This window comes from Nicrophorus vespilloides, unplaced genomic scaffold (genome assembly GCF_001412225.1).
Source record: "Nicrophorus vespilloides isolate i.1.1-1 unplaced genomic scaffold, Nicve_v1.0, whole genome shotgun sequence".
Classification (NCBI taxonomy): domain Eukaryota; kingdom Metazoa; phylum Arthropoda; class Insecta; order Coleoptera; family Silphidae; genus Nicrophorus; species Nicrophorus vespilloides.
The window spans coordinates 23766-38824 of NW_017096602.1; the positions used below are offsets into that span (position 1 = coordinate 23766).

A 15059-nucleotide genomic window follows, 5' to 3' on the forward strand; every position below is an offset into this window, starting at 1 on the left:
TAAAAACTAAAAAGAATGCATACAAGATAATGAAGGAAAAGCATAATAACATGCTTACTCATTTTTCTTCTTTTGTTTTAGGTAAGGCCTCTCTTTCCCGGATAACCGAAGAAAACGCTGTCCGCACTAGTAAGAATCACTTAAAATCTAAGCTGCTGTAATACGAAACCATCTTATCTCAACCGAGTAAAGCAAGCATCCTGAGAACGCAGCATATCATCAGTTGCCTACTATTTGTTTAATGCTATACCAATTATAAACACACTCATGTTTTTTTTTTTGGATTTTTTTTTCTTGGCACATGAAACCTGCTAGATGCAATGTGCTATGATGATGATTTTCAGTTGAAGGTATGAAGTGGCCTTAACGGCTAATTTTAATAATAAACATACACAATATAACTCGATATTGAATGCGCTCCAAAAGTTGAATTCATGGTTAATTTCGGTATGTTTATTTCATCCTACATGAAAACATAGACACACTCGTAGATAAATTACATGCGAATACATATTTTATACGTTCGTTGGCAATTGCTCAAGTAATTCAAGTGTTACTAAATCGACCGAATCAGACAAATTACTCATTGGACAGATCCGAGTTTTCTGAAAGAGAGATAACTGCATTTCATAAACCAGATAAACTTGTGCGAATTTGAAAGTTATCGCACAACAGAGATAAGCATGCGTCGATTAAAATTCATTCATAAAACAGTTCCACAAACATACTATTACCGTAAAATGTCGAGAATTATACTTTGTACTCATTTTAGTCAACGATACGTACTCTACTCGTGTACAAAAAAAAAACCGACAAAGCGCTTAATATTTTGTTAAAATTGTTATTTTTGTATATTATTTATATTTGCTTATTTTTATTAATATCTTAAAAAGTTCTTTTTATCAGATACTTTTGTGCTATATGAATTATACACGCTAAACACGAATATTTTCAATATTTCACGCAAAATAAACACAATTTGCAAGATGACTATCTATACTTTTTTTTATGAAGCGATTTGGAATTGGATGCGATGCTTTGTCCTGCAGTTAGCGGGTTCCGCTTTTTTTTTACATTCGTTCGCATTACCACATCATCATAACTACCATTATCATTTGCAACAATTCGCATCTGTTGAATTTTGGGTGGAAGGAAACACGTTCGGTCGACACGCAACGACGGATTGTTTTCGGAAACCCGGCCCATTATTATATACATTTTTTTTCCTTCCGTCATTGTTGATTCTTGCAGTTGCATCCATCAATAGAGTAATTGCAGGAACAGCTTTCGGAAAGCCACAAATAATAATAAAAAACATAAATGTATATATAAACGTACAACGAAAAACGGGTCGAATATACAGCATTTGTGTATTAAATTGTAATTATGTAAATGGCGATTGCTAAGAATGCATACGTATATGAGTACAGGAGAGAAAAGAAGAGATTTACATATTACATAAATTAATATCGCTCCATGCTTCATTACATTGCATATTTTGCATATTTTCCGGAGTCTGCAATTGGGCTCTTAAATAAACCGATTCAGTGCTGTATTTATGGAGTTTCGTTTGGAAAATTTGTTTGATTGGTCCAGTTTGAGTAACTTAAATTTCTTCAGTTTGTTTCGAACGTACAAGATATCGGGATTTAGGGCAACATGTGCGGCGTGAATTCGAATTGTTCACGCGATTACCATGCGAGTCTTGCCAACACAATGCAGCTTAGCTGAAAGTATAATGGTCTCTCTTTAGTTTGCAAGTAGAGAATAGGTGAAGGTCGATTCGGTTCTCTTGGTTGGTCGGTGTGTGTTGGATATGATTGCATGTGCAAGCTAAGCCGTTTTGCAATCCGTGCAGTTTTAATGCCAACTGGCCCGAAACGCAAAGAAACCCAGAAGTCACCGGAAACTGATATACGTTTCAGTATATACGAACGTTGAGAAATTACTATAGATCCGTGCGTAATCGTGTCAATTAGGATGTTCAAACAACGATATGCGATTAGTATTGATTGGGCTTGTTACCAGATGGTGCGGGTTAGAGTTGCATTCTTAGTTGATGCAATTGTACTGTTGAACACGACATGCCATGTCATGTCCTGCATTTATTTGGATGAACAAGTTACGCGATTATCAACCTCTAGACTTGTCATGTTATGTCTGATAAAATACATTATTATACAACTAAGCTATATATTTATCAACAAACTTTATACATTTACTTATCAAATATAGTCTGCAATTTAGATTTATTATTCGATGCAGTTCAAATCAAATTACCGAAGGTGAAACTCAATACGCCCGTTGTTTATAACATGTAAATTTTATTCAACCCGAAAGTTCACACGTTCAAAATACGAATATTTTACTTTTCATTTCGCGGAAAAGTATATTCATCGTAAATGTCGATGACCCGCTTCTATATATTGTTTGTTTATTGTGACTCATAATAAAATCAATTCGAATAAAAGAAATCTCACCGATCTCTAATCATTTGCAATATTCATAACCAGCGCAATTTTAATTAATCGAATTTAAGTATAGTTTTCTTTTCATTGCTTCAACATTTTTAATATTCATTGCATTTGATGAAGTCTATAATTATGATGGTAACGTCAATCAAGTTTTATTTACAATTTACGAATAAATGAAGTATATGAATCATAAAAAGGTGAGGACTTTGATTGATTCTAAACTGTAATTAATTAGGCGTATGCAAATTCAAAATGTAGACGAGAGTTGAAGATTGGATGGATTCTTCAAATACATCAATTAATGTACGGTTAAATTATTAACATTTTTGTTATTAAAGTTAAACTATTCGCTTAATTAATAAATCAGTTTAATCCATATACATATCTCAATAAGTTTGATGTATGTACTTGAATTAACTATGTAAATGTAGATGAATTGTATCTTAATTATCTGGAATGCTTTTTCTTCGTTTTGTGTATGATGGAACAGTTCGGAATGGCAATAAATCGGTAGAATGGTTATATATAGCGGTTAATATAGCTATTCGTTTATGACTAAGAATGTTTCACAAATTTTACATTTTACATATTTGTTATTTTATAGTTATTCAATAAAATACATATTTATAATATACAATTTAGTGGTAACATATAAAAAATGTTAAAAGCTATATAAATTGAAATAAATTGTACTAGTATGGGATTTATGTTTTATAAATCTACTTATTAGCTAACTTAACTTCTTTTAGAAGTAATGCGCTTATTGGGATTGTAATCAAGTAGGCAAAAAAGCGATTCTAAATTAGGTATGAGATCAGGCTTGTAATAAAGTACATATGCGAAATGGGGATTATATCTTTGTTATCTTGGGTTTGCTGTACGCGATTGATTTGTTCTGGGTAGAAGCCGTCCAATGGTTTCTCATCTGCAAAAAAAAAGCGGTTCTGCAAATACGGGATGTTTGTGACAATAATTGCAATTAAAGGAAATAAATTCTACCGCATTGTTGAATCAAAGAGTGTGTATGCGTGCGTGCGTGTGGCTGGTGGGTCGGGTCTTTGTCGGTGCGTGCGTTGCGTAAGAGCGGAGCTCTAACGAGACCCGGTTTCGGAACGAGTAAAACAGCTGACGTTGCGGCCGTCATTTCATCCCGCAGGGTCGCGCCTTTACCTCTCTCACAGGAAAAGAAAGAAAGAAGACGACGACGAAAAAGAACTGAACTGAAATGAGACTACCCGAAGAACTCAAATGTATGGCTTTCCCTTCGAAGCCGGCTGTGCCTCCTCTATCCAAGCCAGCTGTTGATCGCCTCTGCCCTCGCCCTCATTCCTCTCGCGTGCTTGCGCCTGCCCATCCACACACACTCACATATACGCTCATCAAGGGGGATATTCACTCCCCGGGTCTCATCCTCTCATTCAACAAAATTAATCCCAGCATTATTTCTACTTACCAAATTAAGCGAAAGAAAATAACGCATTAGGTAACGTAATGGGCTTTTTGTATAGGAAACCTTTAAAGACGAGAGTTTTAATCGTGGCCTCTGATTGTTCTTCATGCCATTCGTTTTTGCTGCAAACCTAACGTTCAATCCTTGATCTCAAAGAGGACTGCAAGGCCGTATCTGACATCATCTGCAGTTTAAAATGCTAGATTCTCTACTAGTCAGAGATGCAAATAATGTTCCATTTAGTTTTGGTGATCTTGATCTATCCGACTTTCCAAGGACGTAGCAAAGTTCGATTCAATATTGTCTTCAACTCTCAGTTTTGAATAGGCTTAATCATATAAAGTATCTTCATATAAAATGAACTTTCTTCTTTTGATTATACTAACAAAAATATTTTTTTATTATGTACTGAGTTTGTATTTTGTGTGTTTCATGTATTTACAGTATTTTATTAGTTTGCTTATCAAATAATATATAATTATGATGTAATGTGTATTAAAATTTAGATAAAAGATCACTTTATATTACTGTACGTATGCATTACCTTGTTTCAGATCATACGTAAAAAAATATTTCTCAAGTACAATTTGGTTTAATCGCGAAGGTTTTTGTCGCTTAATTTGCATACTATTTAGTAGATATTTCAGTATGCTACAAATAAACAAATAGTCGCAAATAATATCGAAGGTTCTACAAAGAAGAAAGTTGGTATTTAAATAGTGACCATTTATAGTCTAATCAATTTTCATACTCTTTAGAAGGACAGTGTGACCATAAGCCAGTTATGAAGGACATATCCTAACATATAAGAATTTACAATTCAATGTCCTTTATTTTCCTAATACAGAACATTCTTTACTTCCTTTCGAAATTAATCTCTCATTTCATTTACAAATCTCATTTTTCATTTAAGGTTATCGATTTAAATAATTTTCTTCGTTCATAACAATGTGATAATAATGATGATACCAAGTGGTAAAAATGTTTAGGAATAAACCATTGTGGGTCTTGACACTGACCTTACCGAAACCCGTAATGCGAAAACTACACGAGTCCGGTTAATATTTGATCCTTCACAGTGATCGATCACAGAAAGTGAATAACAGTGCAAAGAAACAAAACGACTTTGCAGCAGGTCACATTAAGCGTGGTATATGAGGCTGCACAGCACAATGTAGCAGTAATTTTGCAATTTTGAACGGACGCATTTCGTTGAAGGCCTTCGAAGGTAAACACGGTTTTGATCTATTGCATTTAACAGTAAACGCAATGTTATTCTCCATTCCCGTTTTTTTTTTCTCCTATTAGGCTTTGTGCATGCTCTTTTTTTTTCGTAGTTCCAACGCGCGCGCGATGCTTGATGGCATTGACGCCCAAGGGCATTAAATGCTATTGTTTGCATAGAAAAATCACAAGGAAATGCATAGAAACATGTAGGTTAGAACAGAAGGCCAGCCAGTAAAGGAAAATAATTAAAGATTATTATTATTATTACACATATCTGATGGTGTGCATGAAGATGCACTTCCTAGATGCTACTCGTTTGCACTTGCAGAAATTGTTTAATTGGAATTACTGTAAATTGGGCTCCGCCTATTAAAATATGCTCCAATGGGAAGCGTTATTTTTATTTTAGTGCCTAGGTTTTGTTGTTGTTTATAGAAATAGGCCCCGCCTCGTCCAATCGGAAGCGTTACTGTAGTTTATATACAAACCTTTAGCGCCTAGGTTTCGTGTTACTTATAGGACCCGCGAGTCTCGACGCGAGGAATCTAATAATACCAACCTCGCGACACGTTAATGTTTAATTCATATCTTTTCGCAGATATGTAAATGCGTCTGCGCACGCGATTTTATCTCCGGCGCGCGCGTTTTATAGCCATTAATAAAACGGAAAATATTTCCACACGATCGCTGAACCCTTCTGGCCAGGTTTTCCGTTTTATGTGTCTGTTGTAAACGGCATATTTATATGAATATATTTAAAAAAAAGAACAGGGCGTGCCAAACTCTGTCACTTCCCACTTACTTTAATTTTGCTATAGAAAAAAAATGTAGATGCCGCTGGTGCTTTTTTTTTTGGTTGCTCTTAAACGCTTTCATTTCCCAGTTAATTACTAATGGTAATGAAAAGCACACTTTTATCTGAAGAAAATCTAATTACATTCCTAAAAATCCATTTTTAATTGCTATGCGAGTATATTAATATAAAACAGGCGTTTAACTTCCTGCAAGATCGAATCATGTATGGCCGATTAAATTTAATAAAGCGATTGATTTATCTGGTAATTGCTGATTAATTGGTCTTTGGACGGTGCCGTTAGATTAATGCATTTTATACAGTCGTCGCGAAACGGAGTGCACTTGTAGTTTGTCGTAGTCTGAATGTATGCGCCACAAAGGTGGTGCATTAATTAGATCACTAATTGGCCATTAGGTCTACGAGACGGCGCCTGACCTCTGCTGGATCCCGTAAAACGTTCGGAAGTGTTATTGTATAATGCTTAAACTGTAGTATATAAGCTCTATATTATAGAGGATCTGCTAGTTGATGTTAGTTTTCTATATCCATATAGAGTACAAAGTTTAGTAAATATTTACAGGAATCCTTTTCATTATATTTCTTTTACTTAAGATTATAAAAATCATCATAGCATCAACCAGATCATAGTTATGGTTTATTGAATATTAAACGTAGTTGCGAATCATGAAATGGCGCGGAAGATTGGAGCTTCATCACAATTCTAACAGTAAAACAAGCAGCCAGTAGATACAAATGAGCCTTCCCGGCTCCAGCCACTCGTTGCTATTTTTTTAATAATACGCTTTTCGTAATTACATCCTCTTTTTGCCTACGCAGCCAATTAGTCTAGGCTCCAGACGAGATTAGCTTGGCTATAGTTGATGATCATAATTAAATTTAGAACTTCGTAATCGATTTGCTTTCATATTTATATTGGCTTGACTGACTCCACTAGTTAATATAATTTGTGTAAATAGCTCATATTAGTCAGGATAAATATAATTTCGAGAATAATCACTCACTGAGAACTCAGTATTCCAAACAAGATGATTCAAGTTCAATTAACAACTTCCATAGGAAAATATAATAAAATATTAAAAAAATACAATGTTATTACTTTATTTAACGTTTAATTTATTTCATTCAATCACATATTTTGTGCAGTAAATTTATATTTTTACAGTTATTAACATATTACATAGGTTGTAAGGATCTTTACTTTTTATCATCCGGGGAATAATAAATTGTAACTTTTAGAAAACAAATGTTAACATCATTTAAACAGTATACTAAATAATGTCGAGGTTATTGTCCAGTTAAGATTGAAATCTTCTAACAAAATCTGTTAGATAACTCATATTTTCATTACTTTTTTAATGTATACTGGACTGTATGACATTGCAAATAAGTACATTAAAATATGTTTATATACTCAACATATGTGTGTGTTGTTATGCTGGTATATGCAATGCAATGGAATAACAGTAATATATGCTGCAGTTGATGAATACTTGGTTTAGGACGACTGCGTGACCTGCAGGATATCTCATAGATAAAGTATGGGATTTGAAGTTATGGGAGGAAGTAATCTCTCTGCCACCTTGTTTTCCCGAAATGCTGGTGGTATTGCAGCACGCAGAGCCACCAACCCCTATGGTCATTAAAATATATGAAATTACCTCCACGCGCTCGCAACAATCTGCTTCCTCCGGTCGCCAACATCAACAACAACTGCCTTTACCAGTGAACAACCCTCGGAGCGAAATTGATTCAGACAAAAGCGTTTAATTAACTTTTTTTTTGCTCCATGCGATGTGTGGAGTGGATGTGGGTATATATGAACACATATAATGCACACACAGCATGTTCAGTAATTTTTTTAATTTTCTTTCCCTTCTTCATTATTACATATCGTACAAAGCGCATTAATTTTAAAGGAGTTGCATAGCGGCAGCAGCAACAGCACTCGAAGAGTTGCAATCGGCTGTATTTTGCAACGACTCGTTCCTTTTACAGCAAATATCATGCCGGAGCCCAAGGTTCTTCGCACAAGAAACTCTCTCCCATTATATATCAAATTCTTTCCTTCTAATTTTGCCTACGTGGCTTAGGCAAAGCTGTTGCGCCGTTTGGTCGACAAAAGCACGATAGATCGATAAGCGATCGGAATTCTTCAATTGTGCATGAATTGGGTCAAAGTGAATTACAAACTATCCAAGAATATATACGTATGCTCGACGTGCAGATGAACGAGTGTATGTATGTGTGCGCGATGTCTGGGAAAAGTTTTTGGATGCTCTCCAAGTTCCTTGCAGTCGTTATCGACACGCCGTGTAATCCTCTCGCCCCGTCTTCCTCTTCCTCGCATACCGCGCCACTAGTTCATAGCCTCCTCCAACATCAACCTCCATCTCTTCTTCGCCCCGGTCCGTTTACTTAACTTGCATAACGCGCTGCCGCAAATATTTATGCCGAATTTACCGGTGGAATTTTATTTCTGGAATACATTTCCATGCGCCTTGGGTTTGCGCTCGCGCGGATTACTCCACTCCGTGCGGCTGTGGCACAGTTCAGTCACCCTGACCACCAGAAAAAGCACAAGTTCACACACTTTTACTACGCTACTACATTTCTTTCTTTTCCGTACGCCTCCTCTTCGTCGCATCGTCCAAGGACTCGTTCGATAAAAATTCCGGATACCCTTTTTAAAAGTCGGATTCCGGCAAACGAAAAGGACGACGAAGAAGCGTAAACAGAAAACAAGAAGAAGACGAAAGTAAATCGCGTACAAGTGCATTCGATCGTGAGAATTTGATTTTGTAAGAATACGTAAATACTCCTCGGGTTCTCTGGAAAACCTTCAATAGTCTATAATGGAATTAAGTTATGAGCAGTCGGTGTCAACGGATTTCACCGTAAATACGTTCCATTCAGGAATACATTAGACATTAATTGACACATTTAACGGATACATGCATCACTTCTTTTCCCTCCAAATAATCATATTAGGGATGGATTGCCAATTTTGATCCACCTAAAGAAATTACGAATTTTTTACTGAGTTAACATTAAAACCTTCAATAGTCTATAATGGAATTAAGTTATGAGCAGTCGATGTAACTTATTTTTCAAAATAATAACAATAAACAAAATTTATTGTATATATTATAGACAGTGCTATTGACCGCTGTCTTTCCGCCTTTTCCCAAAATATTTAGTCAACTTTACTTCTAGACAACCAAAGTTGGTTTCCATGTTGTGCTACAATAGATCAAGTTCAATCTAGGTACCGGTCTAAATTGATCAACCCTCCTCTAATCTATTACATGTGTAACTTAATGGACCCATTACCATCATGTTTCCACTGGTGCATATTGCAAATCAGTTATATGGTGTTTGCGAATTAAGGATTGTACAAAGTTGTTTTCGCTCTCGCGCGTCTCGTCAATTATGCAAATGCGTTATTTTATTAAATTGCGCAAAACTAATTTAAACGGTCTACTATAATGAAAACTGGCAAGGAATTCTCGCGTCGTACAAGAGTTTGGTTTGGCAATATGCACGTCGGTTTTCCATTGATCGTCCAGTAAATTAATTTACGTGCAGCTTGCAACGGAATCCTTGGGAATAGATTGTAAACAAGCCTCCTTTCCTTTATCATTTCATTGTGAAACTTCATTTTTCGCATTGCTGCATTTATTTTCACATCCTTCGATTAATTACTTATTTCGCTGAAATTTTCAACATTTTCATTTTCGCAATTGCCCCACCGCCACCTACAAAACGCAGTTCAAAGCAAATGTTAAACATTTATTAATGGTCCCCTTATTTGTTTTTAAAAACGATTTGCTCAAACCACGCTGGCCTCAATAAATGTGTAATACTATTATTATTATTGTTGACATTATAAAATAATAATTCGCAATTTGATTTACGTTCGATTTCTAATCCGAATGCTGCATGCCTTCATATTTTTTTTTTGTCGCTGCAATTTTCATACCTGTGATATTCAGATCTCGAGTTGATTTCCTTTCTGCCTTTTTTTTTGTTGTTATTTGTAGTCCCATTGCACTTGGAGAAAACGGTAGGAAAAATATGATTCACCACTGTATAAACATTGACGTGATTCGCAGCGATTAAATTAACATTTAGAAACGATCAAATTGTAAATTATCCATTGCACGACGCGTCGAAACCAACAAGATAACGCAATCTGGTTTTTAGTTAGTTAATGGATCCAAAAGATGAAATACAATCTTTATCTCGTTAAGCTAATTTCTTCATTGAACAAGAACGCATCTTAAATTATATGCATATAAACACTCGAGCGGCTCAAATGGTATATCCACAGAAAATGAGCTGATTCTGAAAACTGATACTGTCTTTGTAATTTAATAAATCGTAATTACAAATTACCTCAGCAATTTCTTTCAACAATCTTTTTTGTTTGTAACTGAATATGATAAATTACTATTTTTATACAACATTTTGGTACAATATTATTTACTCTATTGATACATATCAAATAGAGAATCTTTTACAAATATTTTGCTTTAGGTGACTCCTCTCAGATGAGATGTTGGGGACTGGATCTCAGATTCACTTTTATGGATTGGTCTCTCGTGTTTACGCACATAGTCCAGTGCAGCAAGAAGAAAATATACAAATAGTTGAAGGTTTTCTCTTCAAGGTAAGAGGTTGTTCTTTTTTTTAACTTGAACAGCTTCAGTTTTTTTTGTAGTTTCTTTTTAAACTATATTATGACTGTATTGTTATTACCAATATTTAAGCCTATTATCTAAATTAATCTATTTTGTATGCAAGAAAATTTGATTATTTCTAAATTTGGTATCATTAAGTGTGATTGTTCGATGTACTCTAATATTGTAGAAGATCAGAGATTTTTCTAAATTCTAAATTAAATTCTTGTATAATTATGAAAAAGTTCATACATAAACTAGTAAATCTCTTTCTGTTCATTTGTCCTTAGATCGGAGATATTTAAAAGTTAAAACTAATTATTTCATATAGACCGCTAGTTGCTGATTTCATCCAAGGTTGTAAATTACACAATACAATATCATTAAGTTTGATTGATACTCTCGTGCCCACACACAAAGTAATAAACTGTTTACCTTTTCTATTGATTATTTTAATTTCTTGTTACATTTCTTTTACTACACATCTTGCAAAATGCAACCTTGTAACCTTTACACATATCGCTCGAGTGTAGGTTGTTTTTTGCAATAAGCGGCAGATGAATATACCATGCCATCCATGCGCTCAATTATGTAACAAATTTACTTAAACAATTCATTTGCTGCTATGACTGTCCTCTATTTTAGTACTCGACAATAGTTATGACTTTAACTAGTTATGCCAATTACATATGTAATTAATATTGCTTTAAATTTTGTCTACAATTGAATATTGAACTAAGTTCATTGTCTCTTAGAATATTCATTTTTAATTAATTAATGATAACATTTTATAATTGAATCATTAGTCATCTTTCCTAATTGTTAAAACCACAATTTTGAGTAATTAAATCTTTTGAAGTCTGTAATATGATTCTTATTACATAATCATGAAGGTGACCCTATAGTAACATAATAAATAATTCCTACGCGCGTTAATGTTTCTCAAGACGAAAGTATTGATTGGTACTCTTAGGAATCATTATGATACGATTAATTAATATCTATTGTGTCTTTGATTGATACGTATTTTATACGTTGTTAAATGTGCATCATTAATTACGAGGAGACGCTTTAATAAGTAATTTGCTATTAGGAAAGACAAACCCTCATTGACAAATAAAAACATAATGCGGTATGAAATGTACGTCGTGCGGTGGAAGAGCAGAAGTGCAGTCTATAAATACTAATTACCACTAGTGTATCCTGCATGAAGTGGGTTTCTATTTAAATCGAGAGTTTAATTGTTGATGCGAATAGTGGGACAAAAGGCCCCTTTCGCGGAGCGGGCTTTAATTGTGGAAATGAATTAATTCGAAGTTGTGGCATTCGAAAAAGGCATTCGTTCCTTTTTTAGCTGTCTTTGATGATGCATTGCTGCATGGAAATGTCGTGGACGGAAGTGACGAGTTGCGTATTGTGCGGGTGTATGTATGTTATGTATACGCTCATCACAGATCTGGTGTAATTCTGAATAATTAAAGAGTAATTGGCGCAGTGAGATGATGTTGTTGCATGGGTAAGGGGGGAAAGCAGATCAGCGGTCGAGCAGCTTTCGACAGCAGTTATTAGGTTAATTTAAAGGGAAGTGATGTGGAACTATATTAGAGTATCAACAGTTTGCGATCCTATGTAACGGTGGCTGCATCAACTACATGCATTCATCAACCTATCTCCATGTGCGAAACGTGTCCCATTACTTCCGGAACATGGAAGATGAACCATCGACCGTGACTTTGTGAATAATTTCGCTGTCGGAAAATCGCTACGTTTCTTTCAGTTTCCACCAGCGAGTCTTTCCACTAATATGTCTTGGATTATGGGAAGTCTATTTCGGCGGCGTACGTTCGTGTTTGTCCGTGGTCTGTACAGAAGGGCCTCCCGAGTATTTGCTGAGCAGGATTAGGAGGGCAACAAACACCCTCCGCGATCGATATCGAGGGCGTAAAGGCCGATTCACACAGCACATACACTCGCACTCAAACAGACACACTATCCTCAAAATATTAAGTACTAATTCTGAATTGAGACGATCCCCCTTTTCATTCAACTGCTGGTCTATTAATATATTCTCATTTTTTATTACTCCCCCCGCGTTCCCCCAATGACTAAACAGATCGTCGCTTCTGTTGCCCGTCGCTTCTCTTCTTCCCCTCGCTGCTCTTTACGACCCAATCTCTCCTCCGCCTATTCATTTCTCTTGTAAATGAATCCCAGCAAACATAAAAGAAATGCATTAGCGTCTGGCACTCTTTCCATCCCCCACAGACAGCTGGATGTTCGGCCTACAACTAAAAGACGAAACACAAAATCCAACGAAAGAAACAGATCAAAATTTACACATTTTCATACAATTCTATAAACTGCAACCGCTACTATTTAATTAACACGATAATTTAATGCTCGCGCATGATGTGCCATAATTAATGTGTATTCAAATTTTAATATTCACTACATTTTTTTTTATCATCCGTTCTTAATTACTATTTCATGTTCTTCGGCTCCCTCAGCACTCATCACTACACACTTTCCACGAACCGTCGTTTCCTTGCACTTGAAATTTGATAATATTTTCAGTCCTGTCAGTAATCCGAGCCGCATCCAAAACGCGTCGGATTGGATTACGAAACCAAAGTATTTTAATCATTATAATGCTGTTTTTTTAAAAGAATATAATAGATAACTTGGGAGAATATAAATGTGTTATATAAATCTTGTAAGAGATTTTTTTTATAAAAAAATATATTTACAATACAGATAGTTACAGTTTTTAAACAACAATAATCTTTCCTCAGATAGTTTTTAGATTAATTAAATTTACATTTCCATATATTAAATTGTCTGTAATAGCTAACATAGAAATAATAAAATATGAAATGTGATTAATGAAAAACAATATTATGAATCTGCTGAATAAAGCTGTCGCCGTGAAAACAATTACACCTACATGAAATGCATAAAACTAGAATTCCCGTTGGAGTTGACCAACGCTAAGAGGATTTTTATGTGTTTTAAGAGGATGAAATTCATGATGGCCGCAGTAATTAACAGCTTGCAAAAACGAATTTATATCTATGCACACATACATATATATTTGAAAAAAAAAACACTTCCACCGAATGGCTTTTAAAGTATTTACGCAATTGAATGAATCCCATTATGTAATATTGAAGCATCACTGCTATCGCGAAAGCTAATTGTTTATTTACCGCCTCGTTCATAAAATCTGAAATAAATAACCATTTAATTATTATTGACAGTTAATTATTGCTAATTGTTTAATTCATTTCCAAATTAAATTGTCCATCGAACAAACAAACTTGTTAATAGTCAATCTGTTTTTTAAATATTTTATCGTTTTTAATTTAGATAATTAACAATAAATTAATTTGTTTTAAAAGCGTAATATTGCTATTATTCTTTGATAACTTCAATCATTTAGTAAGTTATATGATTGTTGTTTTAATATACTTGTTTAATTTCGTAATTACTACTTGTAATTCTTTGTAAACTGTATGTTCTTATGGATGTCAAACCTAAGCACATGATACTTATTTTTATTTATTTGTTTATTTACATTAATTGTTAAGAATAGATTTACTTTATTACGGTAACAATTTATGTATTATAGAGTAAATAATTGAAATAAATAAAAACATTGAATTGAAATGAAATTATTTCTGCAATAAAAACAATAATAAAGTTATCGGAGTTTTATAATTCAACTAATTTTAAAAACAAATGTGGAAAATGCAAATTGTTGGTTCGAGTGAAACACTGTTCCGCAACAAAAAAAAAACTTGTTGATGGTATCGATCCTCGTGCATTGGACTCGGAATAGCCTGTGGCATTTAAAATTCCCATTTTTTGAATAATTAATTTACACATGATAAAACTGTTGTGATTAGCGAAACGCTGGAGGGGGATCAAGGGACGACTGGCGATATGTGTATGTATGTTTCAGAGGGGTTTGGGTGGATTTTGCGTTATAATTTGCTGAGCGGTGCAACATAGATGGAAGATTCTTGTTTTGGGGTGTGACAGATTGTGCGTGTATCAGTAATGCATCGGATCCACATCCAATTTACGTGCGTGCGGCGTGCACTTCTTCATGCGAAAACGCTCTGCACCCCATGAAAATCACCCTCCGTCGTTCGTTTTTATGGAACACATTCAGATCGTTCCTGTTTATTTCCAAAGCCAGTTGTTCAAGTAATTCCGCACATAAAATTCAATTTGCTTCTCGTTAACCGATTTAAGATGGATTATATTGCATGACAGATGGCCATTGTCGAATAGATTCGTTTATACATTTTTTTTAAAGTTTTTTGACATTTTTTGAGTTAAATATTATAATTTTGAACAAACAAATTGAATATTTAAATATTTCTCTTAATCACAAGTCAGTCAGTATT

General features: G+C 34.5%; 1 protein-coding gene across 2 annotated transcripts in view; it reads left to right on the forward strand.

Moving 5' to 3' along the window:
- Positions 1-15059, forward strand: part of LOC108557589 (zinc finger protein jing homolog) — a 55824-nt gene that overhangs the window by 22097 nt on the left and 18668 nt on the right. Inside the window, exon 2 of one of the 2 annotated variants that reach the window (XM_017914176.1) lies at positions 10505-10637. The exons of the other annotated variant lie outside the window; for it this stretch is intronic. The gene's annotated coding sequence lies outside the window, so the exon portion shown is untranslated. The remainder of the gene's footprint in view (positions 1-10504; positions 10638-15059) is intronic. 2 annotated transcript variants of the gene reach the window in all.